The sequence below is a fragment of the Anabrus simplex genome, chromosome 1 (genome assembly GCF_040414725.1).
Source record: "Anabrus simplex isolate iqAnaSimp1 chromosome 1, ASM4041472v1, whole genome shotgun sequence".
NCBI lineage: Eukaryota > Metazoa > Arthropoda > Insecta > Orthoptera > Tettigoniidae > Anabrus > Anabrus simplex.
Window position 1 is genome coordinate 1746906131 of NC_090265.1, and position 14217 is coordinate 1746920347.

A 14217-nucleotide genomic window follows, 5' to 3' on the forward strand; every position below is an offset into this window, starting at 1 on the left:
GGGGTAACCCAGAATTAGGCACTCATCCTCGTTCACCAGTCATTCATCCTGGGTGGCGTCAGTGTCGCTGCTGTCTGTCAGGTGTGCTGACTAGGGGGAGGGTAAGGCACCTGGAAGTGGTCCAACGTTCTCTCCCCCCGCTTCCCCCGTGATCCCCTTACAGGCCTAAATGGGGGAAGTTAGGAGGAGGACCCACCCACTCAAGCACCTAAGACCAGGTTGGTTGGACACTTCCAGCACACTAGGCAGTTGGCCTGAACTGGTTAGTCAAATCAGCGGTACTGGTGTCACTCTCCATACACTAACCCATTCGTACATACAATCCACAATAAAATATGGCATATTTACAAGCGATAAATAGTACTATCAGCCATATGTACATCTCAGCTATTTACATCCCATTCGCACTCACTCTATGAAACTCTTTTCTCGTCAAAAGAATCGTATAATTCCCATAGGTCTTCGGATTTAGTAATCTTATAGCACTATACTCCCGACACCACACAATTACAATCTGAAAAGCAAGGTAAAGTGGGTTGACAAAAATTCAGTGTTTTCTAAAAACCCACATTCTATCAGCAATGTGAACAAGACATAACATTAGTATTTTTCTAAACAGTGGGACTGTCTTACGAAAATCCACACTGCTGACTTAAATTTTCAATGGCTTCTCACACTCTAGGATTCTCAAGTTGGGAGTGTGGATCAGTGACCACAATGTCCTAGTTGAGTCTCACATTGCTCCTCACTTTTACTGTATATTTCCTATCCAACCTCTCTTGATCAACTCTGTTTCCTTTCTAACCCCAATGGTATTAGTACAGGGTGGGTAAAATAAAACTAGCCCGAGAAATTTAAGACTGACGCAGAATCGACCCTTGTTAATGAACAGAACTGCGCATCACACGAAATGCTGGAAACCGTGATTTCGATGCACTAATCGGTTGCTGTCTGACGTCTTCGCGTGCGCATCTCTCTAGTATGTCGCTGTATCATTAGAGTAAGTGAGAGGAGCAGACGTGTTTAGTGACCAGTTGAATGCAACACCAAATAGTGCTCAGGATAAGACAGCGTGGGTTCATTGTCGAGTGTGAACTGTTTGCACAAGAGTTTAAGACTTGAAGTATTTGGGCAAAATCTCCAGCAAAGTCTGCAATGCAAAACTTAGGGGGCAAAATGGCGTGAAACGGGCTCCATATCGAATAAAAACTGTAACTATCCGAAAAGAGTTCGAACACCAGAAAACTTTGCTCGAGTGAAGGAAAGCCTGGAACGAGGTCCGACGAAATCTAAACGCCGCCTAAAGATCGTCGTGTCGAAACGTTATCAAAAAGGACCTGCATCCATATCCTTACAAATTTACTGTTAGCATGCGTTAAAGCGTCCAGACGAACCTTCACATGTTGAGTTCTGCCGGTGGTTTCTGAGTGAAGTGGAGCCAGGAATTATGCATACTCAGTTTTTTCATTTCTTGAGGCCATTTCCAGTACCTTCTGTAATGTTCATTAACGAGGGCCAATCCCGCGTCAGTTCTATTAAAAATATTTCTAGGGCTAATTATATTTTGCCCACCCGGTAGGTGTGTGATTTTATGCATTTTGAAATCAGAAAATCAGCCTTTTGATCTATATATTTAAGGATCTGTAGTGTTTATGTATTTGTAATTTAGTGTTTTGTAGAGCTTTGAAAAAGCAGAATTCTGATCTATACATTTACATGAAGTCTCGTGATGCCGATGATGATTGTAATAATAATAATAATAATAATAATAATAATAATAATAATAATAATAATAATAATAATAATGTGAAATAAAATCTTACCCACATACCTAACGGTAACATAAAAATGCACTAAATAATTATATTAACATTGTAGATGTATTCTAAACTGATATAGGCTAACACATAACAGAGAAAAAAGAAACACATTTATATTCATGAAAAATTATAATAATAAAAAATTAACTGAATCAGTGGTATGGCCTAAGAAGTTACTGAAAAGAATTAATGAGAAGGAAATCATAAAACATACCTAAACATTTTGTGCTGTCATTCGTGTTGTATTACTTACAATGAAATTGTTGTACTTACTGAAATATCTTACAGCATTTGTAATCTTGGTAGGAACCCAAATATATTACAGAACTGCTAAGGCAAACTCTGGATATTTGGGCTTAACAACCAAAAGCATTTGCAAACAGTCCAAGCAGGCACAAACGTCTACGTTCGAGTTTCCAAAAAGAGAATAAGAAACAGTTTTAATGGAGGAAAGAGACTGTTTCAGATATATATCCAATTTTTGTATAAATTTCGCATTTCACTGTATTTTCAAAATACATTAAAAAGTGGTTTACATGTCATGAAAAATACAGAAATGCTAATAATTGCAAAAAATCACCACTCCTTTATTAGGGTTGCGATTTGTTAGGAGAGAATGATTGTCCATTTGTACTTCTTCTTAAAACAATCACAACTACCACCACCACCACCACCAGCTTTTCAACAAGGCGCCCCTAGCTCGAATCCCGGCGAATGGATGTGGGTTTTTGAAATAAAAATCACGTCCGCGTAAAACTGGAGGTTATGATAATTTCGTGTGGCTATTTCTAGCCGAGTGCAAGCCCTCCGACGGGCGGCATCTGCCATGTGTAGGTAGGTAAATGCGCGTTATTGTGGTGGACGATAGTGTTATGTGTAGTGTGTGAGTTGCAGGGATGTTGGGGACAGCACAAACACCCAGCCCCGGATCCATGAAGGTTAAAGTCTTCGACCAGGCCGGGAATCGAGCCCGGGACCCTCTGAACCGAAGGCCAGTACGCTGACCATTCAGCCAACGAATCGGACGTGGCTATGATAATATCAAGTCACATAAAATTACAAGGTTGCTTGTATTTAACATTGCTACAGGACCAAAATTGCTAATAAATGATTGCAATACAGGTTTTACTATTTTTTTCAATACCACAGCCTTCAACGGAGGTTTCAACATGGTGGTGCTATTGGCCAAAGGAGTATCCGCAACGAAGATACAGTATAAAAGCGTCTCCTGCGGTAGGATTATGAGAAGCGAGCGTAACATGCTTGCCACTAATGATGTTAAAGTTTAATTTTCATTGTGGATATAAAGACAATGACCTTGTCATTCTGAGCACGTTGAGAAACACATTTATTCGAGCTGTTATCAGAGGTATAATAATTAGAAGAAGAACGGTAAAAACAATGTGCATTTATACAATCTTCACTTCATAATTCACCTAGTTCAAAAATGTTCGAATTGATTTCATTCCCGCGAATACTACGTGTACAGCCTTCCACGCAGTGTTTTCAACATGGCAAAGCTAACTTATTGGCTAAAAATGTATCCGAAACGAAGATTTAAAAAAAAAAGAAGCTAAGTTGAGAATGAACACGTTGGTTGAGGTAGTCCGTAATTATAGGCTTCTGCGGTGGGATTAGGAGAGGCGAACACACTAGGGTAGCCACTCATTGTGTTAACGTTTGATTTTCATTGTGAATAGGGTTTAACAATCTGGCCGTGGAGGGCAAGACAGAGATGATGGAGACCTATGATACAATGGCTACACTCAGCATTTAATGATTTCAAGGTAAACGGCACTGCAGCAGTGTAGACCACAGTGCTAGCTGGAAATTTAGGGCAATGGAGGGGGTTTAGTCCATTCAGAGATGCCTGAAGACTGAATGTTTGAAAGCCATAGCGGTATGTACTTTCTAATGAAAATTAAGAGAGTGTGTGTTAAAACTCCAAGTCCGACTCATTGGCTGAATGGTCAGCGTTGAGACCGGTTCAGAGGGTCGATTCCCAGCCGGGTCGGGGATTTTAATCACGCCTGGTTAATTATTTTGGCCCGGGGACTGGCTGTTTTTGTGTTTGTCCCAACACTTTCCTCTTCATATTCAGACAACACACTACACTACCAACCACCACAGAAACACGCAATAGTGATTACATCCCTCCATATAGGGTTGGCGAAAGGAAAGACATCTGGCCGTAAAACAGTGTCAAATCCACATGAGCTTTACATTTCGCACCCACGACCCCACAGAAGTGGGAAAAGCGAAAGAAGAAGAAGAAGAAGGTGTTAAAACTCCAAGCGAGATGAAGTTATCTCTATATCCTTGCTTCTTTTTTTAAACTTACGCCAATATGATGTGCAGTATGCCTACACTTATACTGCCATTCCAAAGATGTCCTTTGTTCTACATAGTGAACTGTTCAACGCTCCTGTGCACCGAAACATCTGTTCAATTTTGTGAAAATACTTCAGAATATTTTTTTTTTACGTCGCGCCGACACAGATAGGTCTTATGGCGACGATGGGATAGGAAAGGCCTAGGAGTTGGAAGGAAGCGGCCGTGGCCTTAATTAAGGTACAGCCCCAGCATTTGCCTGGTGTGAAAATGGGAAACCACGGAAAACCATTTTCAGGGCTGCCGATAGTGGGATTCGAACCTACTATCTCTCGGATGCAAGCTCACAGCCGCGCGCCTCTACGCGCACGGCCAACTCGCCCGGTCAGAATATGTTTAAAACAGTTTTTAAGTGCACATGGTTTCCCCGGCATGCTAGAATTTCACTTGACGTCGATGATAATAGCAGCAGTCTACGCACCATACAGTACATTCATTCACATCTTTTAGGGCAGACATAGCAGACAACTTACCTAATTCAGAACTGGAAGCTACCGAGTCTTCAGCGCCCCACCAGAAAGCGGAACCTACCATGGCTCACGACTAAACAAGAGGGATGTAGATCGAAGAGCCTGGGCAAACATTAACAGGATTCGAACACGCCATGACAGATGCGACGACCTGCAGTGTAAGTAGGGAAAACTTTCGCAAGCAGAATGTGGTTGTGGAGTTCCAAGGTAAAAAACAGTCCAGTACAATGTGGAACAATGTCCTCTTACAGCATAGAAAGGAAACCTCAAAACACTTTTTGCAGCAATCAGAATCTACCGTGGACTACGTAAATAGTTTATCTGTGAATTTGTAAAATAATATAACAGTTTTCAAATACTGTAATATAACACGCGTTTCTTTCATATTTTTTTTGCCATATGGTAGGATAAATAAATAACCTTGAGTAGAGTACCCTAACAAGTCGGTAAATCAACTGACAATGAGTCTTGTAGTCAAGCAATCGTTAACCGCTGACCAACAGTGCCAAAATTCGATGCAGAAAAATCAGACAGTGTCTAATTAATTGGGCCACACAACCAGACCATCCCCGAGATCGAGTATGGAATTTGTTTATTTATTTATTTTTTATTTAGAGTAGGCCTATGACAAATACATGGACAACAAAAATTATGAAATTTACAATATACTGTGCATGCCGAGCGGAGTGGCCACGAGTGGTAACGCGCTACGGCTAAGGAGCCCAGCTCTGCATTCTGGAGAAGCGTGGGTTCGAACCCCACCGTCAGCTGTCCTGAAAATGGTTTTTGTGGTTTCCCATTTGCACCAGGTAAATGAAATGGCGTGTGGCTTTTAGTGCCGGGAGTGTCCGAGGGCAAGTTCGCCTCATAGGCTATTTGCGCGTCGTGATGAGGATGACGTGATGAAGACGTCACATACACCCAGCCCCCATGCCAGCGAAATTAACCAATTATGGTTAAAATTACCGACCCTGCCAGGAATCGAACCCGAGACCCCTGTGATCAAAGGCCAGTACGCTAACCATTCAGCCATGGAGCCAGACTCCAGGCAAATGCCGGGACAGGTCCTACTCATAGCCCACAGCCGATCATTCCACGTCTTTACCCAATTTCATTCATCATTCATTTCATCTTCATTAGCTCTTATGGCGTCAGGAAGGGCATCAGGCCCTAAAACATCCTACATGAATCTCACTTCATCCCCAACACCGTATCAAGAAGTAGGCCAAAGGAGCAGACAAACAAACAATATGCCGTACATAAAAAATGGTAACTACTGTGGTGATGAAGTTGAAGAAAGGGCGTACAGGTCACTGGTATGATCTCAAAGTACGGTTTCAATGTTTGGGACCCTCCCCAGGATTACTTTACTCGAGCTGTAAAAGATCCAAATGAAAGCAGCATGATTTGTCATGGGCGATTTCAGACAAAACAGTAATGTTATGAAAATGTTTGAGGTGGGAAGATTTGGGAATAAGGAGACGAGCTTCTCGACTGAGGGTTATGTTCCCGGCCGTCAATGGAGAGATGGCGTGGAATGACATTAGTAGACAAATAATCTTGAATGGCGCTCTTCAACGATAAAGTTGGAATTCAAGAGGGCTAATTGGGGGAAATATTTGTTTGTAGGAAGAAGAATTAGGGATTGGAATAATTTACCAATGGAGATGTTCCATAAATCTCTATCTTCTGTGAAATAATTTAAAAGACGAAGTAAACAACTGATAGGGAATCTGCCACCTAGGCGACAGCCCTTTATGCAGATGCCAACATAGGACTACTTTAGTCACGTTCATGGAGGTTTTTCTCCTTTTTGTCATCCCAATATTGTTTCATCCTTTCTGAACGTAATTTTCTTTCTGCTTCTGAAATCACTCATCCTATTCTCTGCTTGTTGATTTTCGTCTGCAGTCTAGTGTGTTTATCTTACAATATATTGAGTGTATTTGTTTTCTATTATAAAATTTATATTGTAATATGCAAGTCTCTCATGTCTTCTTTAAGTTCTGTGATCGATCTAATATTACTCTTACTCTGTCATAATTTTTCTACTGGTTCTATAACAACAACAACAACAACAATAATAATAATAATAATAATAATAATAATAATAATAATAATAATAATAATAATAATAATAATAATAATAATGGTTTTACGTGCCACTATTTTTACGGTTTTCGGAGATGCCGAGGTACCGGAATGTTCTCTTTAACGTGCCGGTAAATCTACAGATACGGGGCTGAGGTATTTGGGCACCTTCAAATACCACCGGCAGACGGTTGAGGTACTGGCCTTCTGACCCCAACTTGGCAGGTTCGATCCTGGCTCAGTCCGGTGGTATTTGAAGGTGCTCTACGTCAGCCTCGTGTCGATAGATTTACTGGCTCGTACGTAAAGCCAATAACATTATTATTATTATTATTATTATTATTATTATTATTATTATTATTATTATTATAAATACCACCGGACTGAGCCGAGATCGAACCCGCTAACTTGAGCTAAGAAGGCCAGCGGTCTACCGTCTGAGCTATCCAGCCCAGCAATAATAATAATAATAATAATAATAATAATAATAATAATAATAATAATAATAATAATAATAAAGGAGATAATTTTAAAGAAGAAAAGTTTCATTTCATGTTGTCAGTCTTTACTGGTAATGTTAGAGGTACAATACTATCGTTTCACATGCCGTACTCGCCATTCTTGCAGTCAGGACTGAAGTCAGGTAATTCTGATAACAGAGAGCACTCGAATGAATGAATGAATGAATGAATGAATGAATGAATGAATGAATGAATATGAGAATTGTACAGCTAAATCCAAAAAGTACCTCGAACTACATGTTACAAATGTTTTCGATTACTGTTTCCCTGCTGGAGGGACGTTTACAAGTGAATGCGAAATTATTACCTAAACAGGAGTTCAGATTCAGGGACTTCAAGGAATGATAACCTTTAGAGGAGTATTTAAAAAACGGCACCTTCTTACAGCAACCACTATGAGTTGTGCAGGGAATGTTCTGGGACGTAAAAACCACCTGCTGGCCTACAAGATGCTGTGCGGAGCCGTGCAGTCGGCAAGAGGGGAAGTGAAGGACAAGATTCCTCCTCTCCTCCGCTTTGGTTCAGCGGTTGCCTGGGGCTCCCCGACATTCGGGCACCGCTTTAGCGGCTGACTACCAAACAAAAACATACACACACATACACGTGAGTCTCGAATGTCGGCTGGGCTGACAGAGAAAGCCAGGCGCCAGCCCTTCTTCCTCGCACTGGCCATAGTCGCCTTCTACCTGCCACTGCCAAGACTAAAGCAAAGAAGATCACCTAGCTAGGTACTGGAATCAGGCTCTAATATATATAAATGCACTTGCCCGACATGAACAGCCACGGCAAGTAATCCACGCACCATGAGATAACTTGAAAATCAAACTTAAATGTTTCGAAAAAAAACATAGCTGCAGTTGTCATTTCTCCCTCTCTCTTCAGCCCAATGCCAGAGGAGTACTTTGCAGAAAGCAGCTTGGGTACTATCCCGAAGGTAAGCCGGGCGCAAGTGCATACATCTACTTATTTACAATTACACATATTTTAATTAACTGAGAATAATCTTTCCACTCTTCCCAAAGACTAGTCCGAAAAGATGGCAAAGACTGGAAGTGTACCTAAGCTCGAGAGTTTCATATTATATTAACGCACCGAACAAGTTGGCTGTGAGGTTCGGGTCGTGTAATAGTTAACTTGCATTCAGGAGATGGTGAGTTCGAAGACTACTGTCTGCAACCCTGAATATGATGTTCCGTGGTTTCCCATTTTCACATAAGGAAAATGCTGAGTTTGTGCCTCGTTTCCTTCCCACTCCAAGTCCCTTCCTATCCCATAATCACCGTAAGACCTATCTGTGTCCGTACGACGTAAAGCAGAATGTAAACAGGACCAAGTCCACATGTGCCAAACAGTCTACATCCTCGACTTCAACAGGGTTTGGGAAAAATAAACGAGAGAAAAGAAATGGCTGGTTAGTACGTTTGACATATGTTGTTTCATTAATTAGTTTGGAAGATTTGGATCTTCAGAATCTCATGGCAGTCACTGCAACTTTTCTTATTAGGCCTGATCGAGGTTAAATGATTTGCAGACTTGACGAAAAAGAGAGGAATGTTCTTCTAGCGACAACCATTAATCCGACGATTTCGATATCAAACAACTGGTATTCTTGTTGATAGAATGGGATGGTTGGTTCATATGTAGTTTTCTTTTCCTCACCGGTTGATAAAGGGCCTACTGAATTATTTTTTCGTACATATTGTAAGAGTGAAAAGGGAGATGAACGGAAATATACCAAGATCGGAATTATCCCAGCTGATTCCACCACCTATCATACTGTACCAGGGTTGCAACCAGGGGTGGGGGTTAGACGCCCTCCCCCAACTGCTGACCTACAAGGTGCTGTGCAGAGCCGTGTAGCCCCTAGGAATTTTTACAAAAATAAACAGAAACTGATAATAAATTAAATATTCAGAGACATATTTCTAGAACAGATCTGTTGAATCTATTTTCTAAGAAGCCTCTCATACGGAGTGAGGGCATATGACGCTGTTGATGGTAATTCGTCCGTCGTCTGGGGACGTTAAGCCTTGGCAGACCCCTTGGTGCTATTCGACAGGAGTATGTTATGTACTTCCACCGTGTTTCACCCTCTCCCTTCCTATTATCGAATATCACGCCATTCATTTCTCTCGTTAACTCCTCTGATCAATCAATACTGATCTGCATTTAGGGCAGTCGCCCAGGTGGCAGATTCCCTATCTGTTGCTTTCCTAGCCTTTTCCGAAATGATTTCAAAGAAATTGGAAGTTTATTGAACATCTCCCTTGGTAAGTTATTCCAATCCCTAACTCTCCTTCCTATAAATGAATATTTGCCCCAGTTTGTCCTCTTGAATTCCAACTTTATCTTCATATTGTGATCATTCCTACTTTTATAAACGCCATTCAAACCTATTCGTCTACTAATGTCATTCCACGCCATCTCTCCGCTGACAGCTCGGAACATACCACTTAGTCGAGCAGCTCTTCTTTCTCTCAATTCTTCCCAACCCAAACATTGCAACATTTTTGTAACGCTACTCTTTTGTCGGAAATCACCCAGAACAAATCGAGCTGCTTTTCTTTGGATTTTTTCCAGTTCTTGAATCAGGTAATCCTGGTGAGGGTCCCATACACTGGAACCATACTCTAGTTGGGGTCTTACCAGAGACTTATATGCACTCTCCTTTACATCCTTACTACAACCCCTAAACACCCTCATAACCATGTGCAGAGATCGGTACCCTTTATTTACAATCCCATTTATGTGATTACCCCAGTGAAGATCTTTCCTTATATTAACACCTAGATACTTACAATGATCCCCAAAAGGAACTTTCACCCCATCAACGCAGTAATTAAAACTGAGAGGACTTTTCCTATTTGTGAAACTCACAACCTGACTTTTAGCCCCGTTTATCAACATACCATTGCCTGCTGTCTATCTCACAACATTTTCGAGGTCACGTTGCAGTTGCTCACAATCCTGTAACTTATTTATCACTCTATAGAGAATAACATCATCCGCAAAAAGCCTTACCTCCGATTCCACTCCTTTACTCATATCATTTGATATTGCCCCAGTTTGTCCTCTTGAATTCCAACTTTATCTTCATATTGTGATCTTTCCTACTTTTATAAACGCCATTCAAACCTATTCGTCTACTAATGTCATTCCACGCCATCTCTCCGCTGACAGCTGATGAGGTTGACGTCAGGAAGGGCATCCGGTCATAAAATCTCGACACGACTGATTCATCTCACCTTATACCCGACCCTGTAGAAAAAAAAGAGTTGGTCACACAAACATTTTGTAGTGTATTGCAGCCTGCTTGGAAGGCTTCCGTGAAGATAACATGCAGCGACTTCAACCCCACCTCTAAATGGTCAACAGAGTGGTGTTTATCCCCGCCTCTGGCAATAGTGGATATTAATAACCATCAACAAAATTGGCAGGCTTCGATCTGCCACACTGTACCTGGAGTAGACAAAATCGCATGAGATGTGGAGTAAGTAAACAGCATCTACTTTACACACCTGCGGCTGGTCAGTTTCTCCATACTGTGACCGTGGGGAGGTTCGCCAAACAATGAAACATGTAGTGCAGGAATGTCCACTCCGTGCCTTCACTGGCACAACGGAAAACCACAACTTGGCAACACCCAAGCAGTGAAGTGTGTGGCGGGTTTGGACGTTCACATTTTAGTGAGATGTACATCACCCGCACTCAATGTGTTTATATGAACTGTCAGAGTGATAGGTGGATAGTGATGTAAATATATTGTGTTTTCTTCCTGTTCTTTCAAACTTTGTAAATTGCCTTGACTGTATAGATATGATAATTAATAAATAAGCAAACTCGTGTCCTCATCCCGAGGTGGTGCAGCTCTTTTCAGATACACCCCCAATGGAGGTGAGCTGCATGTACCATTTCAACCCCATACCAGCCCTCCTGCCAATCTTAAATTTCTGGCAGTACCGGGAATCGAACCCGGGCCCCTGAGGACGGCAGCTAATAATACTAACCGTTACGCTACGATATGATAATTTGTATTTACTTTGTACGTATCTTTCACTGGTTGTGTAAATAGTTTATAGATTGTCATTATTCATCATACGCCAAATAAATAAATAAATAAATAAATAAATAAATAAATAAATAAATAAATAAATAAATAAATAATAAAATCTCAATATCAACATAATAATGACAAGTCATGCATGCGCGCACCACACACGCACAAGCACCTTCATTGCGTTCTATCAATTTTGTAACTGTGCCTAGTAAGCCTCATTTTGGCACCGCCATTTGTTTTTGCGGTTCACAGACACCCCGCCCCCCAACCCACTATCGACCGATCCTGGATACGCTACTGTACACGCATGCACAGAAATGGTGTTCCGATATAAACAAAGTATGGCGTCCCCCACCTCCTCGCTTAACGCAATGCTGCAGGTAGACATGCCACTTTGTGATTGAAATGGGCACATTAGTGGATGCATAGCAGTACACACACTGTGACTTCAACACTAACCGTTCAATCCCTTCCCCTCCTTTTCAGTACTGGACTTCAACACTACCCCTTCACTCCGTCCTCTCCTTTTCAGTACTGGAGTGGGGCAGTGTTGATTGTTTATACCGTGACATCATTTCTGTGCATGCGTGTACTGTTGTTTAGACAGTGGGCTCAGGCAGACGTTTGGCAACCAGTTTCATCAGCGGGGAGGGCAATCCGTCGATTACAGAAATTCCCCACGACAAAAAGGCACCTGTTGCAAGAAGAATAGGAGAAATGCATTTCTGTACAAATCCTTCAGCACTCGTCGACCATCTTACCATGGAGAGTCCGACTCGTTGGCTGAATGGTCAGCGTACTGGCCTTCGGTTCAGAGGATCCCGGGTTCGATTCCCGGCTGGGTCGGGGATTTTAACCTTCATTGGTCAATTCCAGTGGCTCGGGGGCTGGGTGTTTGTGCTGTCCCCAACACTCACACATAACACTATCCTCCATCACAATAACACGCAGTTACCTAAAGACGGCAGATGCCGCCCACCCTCATCGGAGGGTCTGCCTTACAAGGCTAGAAATAGCCACACGAAATTACTGTGTTACTATTACCATGGGCGAAAGCACAGACGAGTTGGGCAATCCTATCAAAACTGCATAAATGAAGATAACGCTATCAAAATACGCATGAGTGAAATCGATAAAGAATTTGTACGGAGTAACGGGCATGGTGATTGTTTTAAAGGGAAATATAACCAGGCAACAATTCCCCTCTAAACTTATCAGAAGAGAAAAAAAGAAGACATCTAACATTTCGAAGAATGGAGGCATCGGCAAGAAGGGGAAGGGCGTGAAAATGAAGTCTAATACCGTCGGAGTCCGAAGAGAACAGAGATCGGATAGGAGACAAAGGCGACGAGTCTGGCTCAAACATGTGGAAGCAACGTCAGACTAAGCAAGGGGGCCCTTGGTCGCCAACTCACTAAACCAAGTTGAGAGTCCCTCAGGGTGTCGGCCGTTTCAGCGGCTTCTTACAACAGGCAAGGAATACTGTGGATAGCCTATATTCAATTGAATGTGCCCACTCATAAGGGGAATTATGGAAAGCAATTAGAGTTATTCAACACTGGGCCTGATTTTCGAACAGAAATACCACTCTCGTTTCATCATACGTGCACGACACAAATGGAATACCGATCCATGCAGTTTTACTCCGAAAGGTTCTGCGAGATGCAAAATTCATAACGAGAAACATCCCTATGTTTCATTAAATACTGATGAACAGTTCTCCTTGGAATCTTTGTGGAGTCCTCAATCATGTAAAACTGGGAAACGAGCAGAGATGCTTTGTACGGTTTTAAAGCGGTAAAATATTTGAGAGATAATATGTTAATGGCTTTACGTCCCACTAATTACATTTTCTGTTTTCGGCGACACCGAGGAGCCGGAATTTAGTCCCGCAAGAGTTATTTTACGTACCAGTAGATCTACCGATACGAGACCGACGTATTTGAGCATCTTCAAATATCACGGGACTGAGCCAGGGTCGAACTTGCCAAGTTGAGATCAAAAAGCCAGCGCCTCAACCGTCTGAGCCGTCAAGCCCGGCTATATTCGAGAGATGTTTAGTTCGAACTCCATCAGCTATGAAAATTATTTTCCTTTTCCGCTCTAGGAGAATGGGGTAGAATTCGGGTTACTCTAAAGAGGACCTGATTTTGTAATAGAAATACCAGTTTCGTTTCATCTTACGAGCATAACAAAAACTGAATATCGGTCCACGCTGCTTTAATATGACAGGTTGTAGGGGATGCAAAAATTATAGCGTCAAACGTACCCATGTTTCAATAAATGTTAATAACCTACCTGGTGACTATAACAGATAAGGCGTCAAGTCTTGGTCAGGCGGTTCGAGTCCCACTGGAGACAAAAAAAGTTACATCAGAATGATTGCCGACAGGGTTGAAGAGGTGGTTGTATACAATTTATATTCACTAGATTACATGCCAAAAGCCTGGGTTCACTTTCAAACCCCTCCGCATTGTTCGTATGCAGTGAGGGCATATGGCGCTGTTGGTGGTGATTCATCCGTCGGATGGAGACGTTAGACCTTGAGCAAAATAGCCTATGTGCAGACACCGAGTTTCACTCTCCCTGCCTCATCTGTTTACAACCAGATGCGCAGGTCGCCCATGGGAGTCACATAGAAAGATTACCAGGCGAGTCGAACATGTTCTCTCGGACACACCCGGCACTGACGGCCATAGCTACCACTGACGTATTTGAGCACTGTTAATGAACAGTTCTCCCGGAAATCGCTGATCATTTAAAACTGAGAGACTTTGTTAATTAGTACGGTTAAAGCAGTAAAGCTTGCATTCGAGATAACTGGGTTACAAATCCACCAACAATTTACTGTTAAGACGGTCAAACAA

The 14217-nt window shown here is 42.0% G+C and overlaps 1 protein-coding gene across 2 annotated transcripts in view; it reads right to left on the reverse strand.

Moving 5' to 3' along the window:
- tkv (thickveins) overlaps positions 1-14217 on the reverse strand; it is a 156672-nt gene that overhangs the window by 109393 nt on the left and 33062 nt on the right. Inside the window, exon 2 of one of the 2 annotated variants that reach the window (XM_067155147.2) lies at positions 13649-13702. The exons of the other annotated variant lie outside the window; for it this stretch is intronic. The gene's annotated coding sequence lies outside the window, so the exon portion shown is untranslated. The remainder of the gene's footprint in view (positions 1-13648; positions 13703-14217) is intronic. 2 annotated transcript variants of the gene reach the window in all.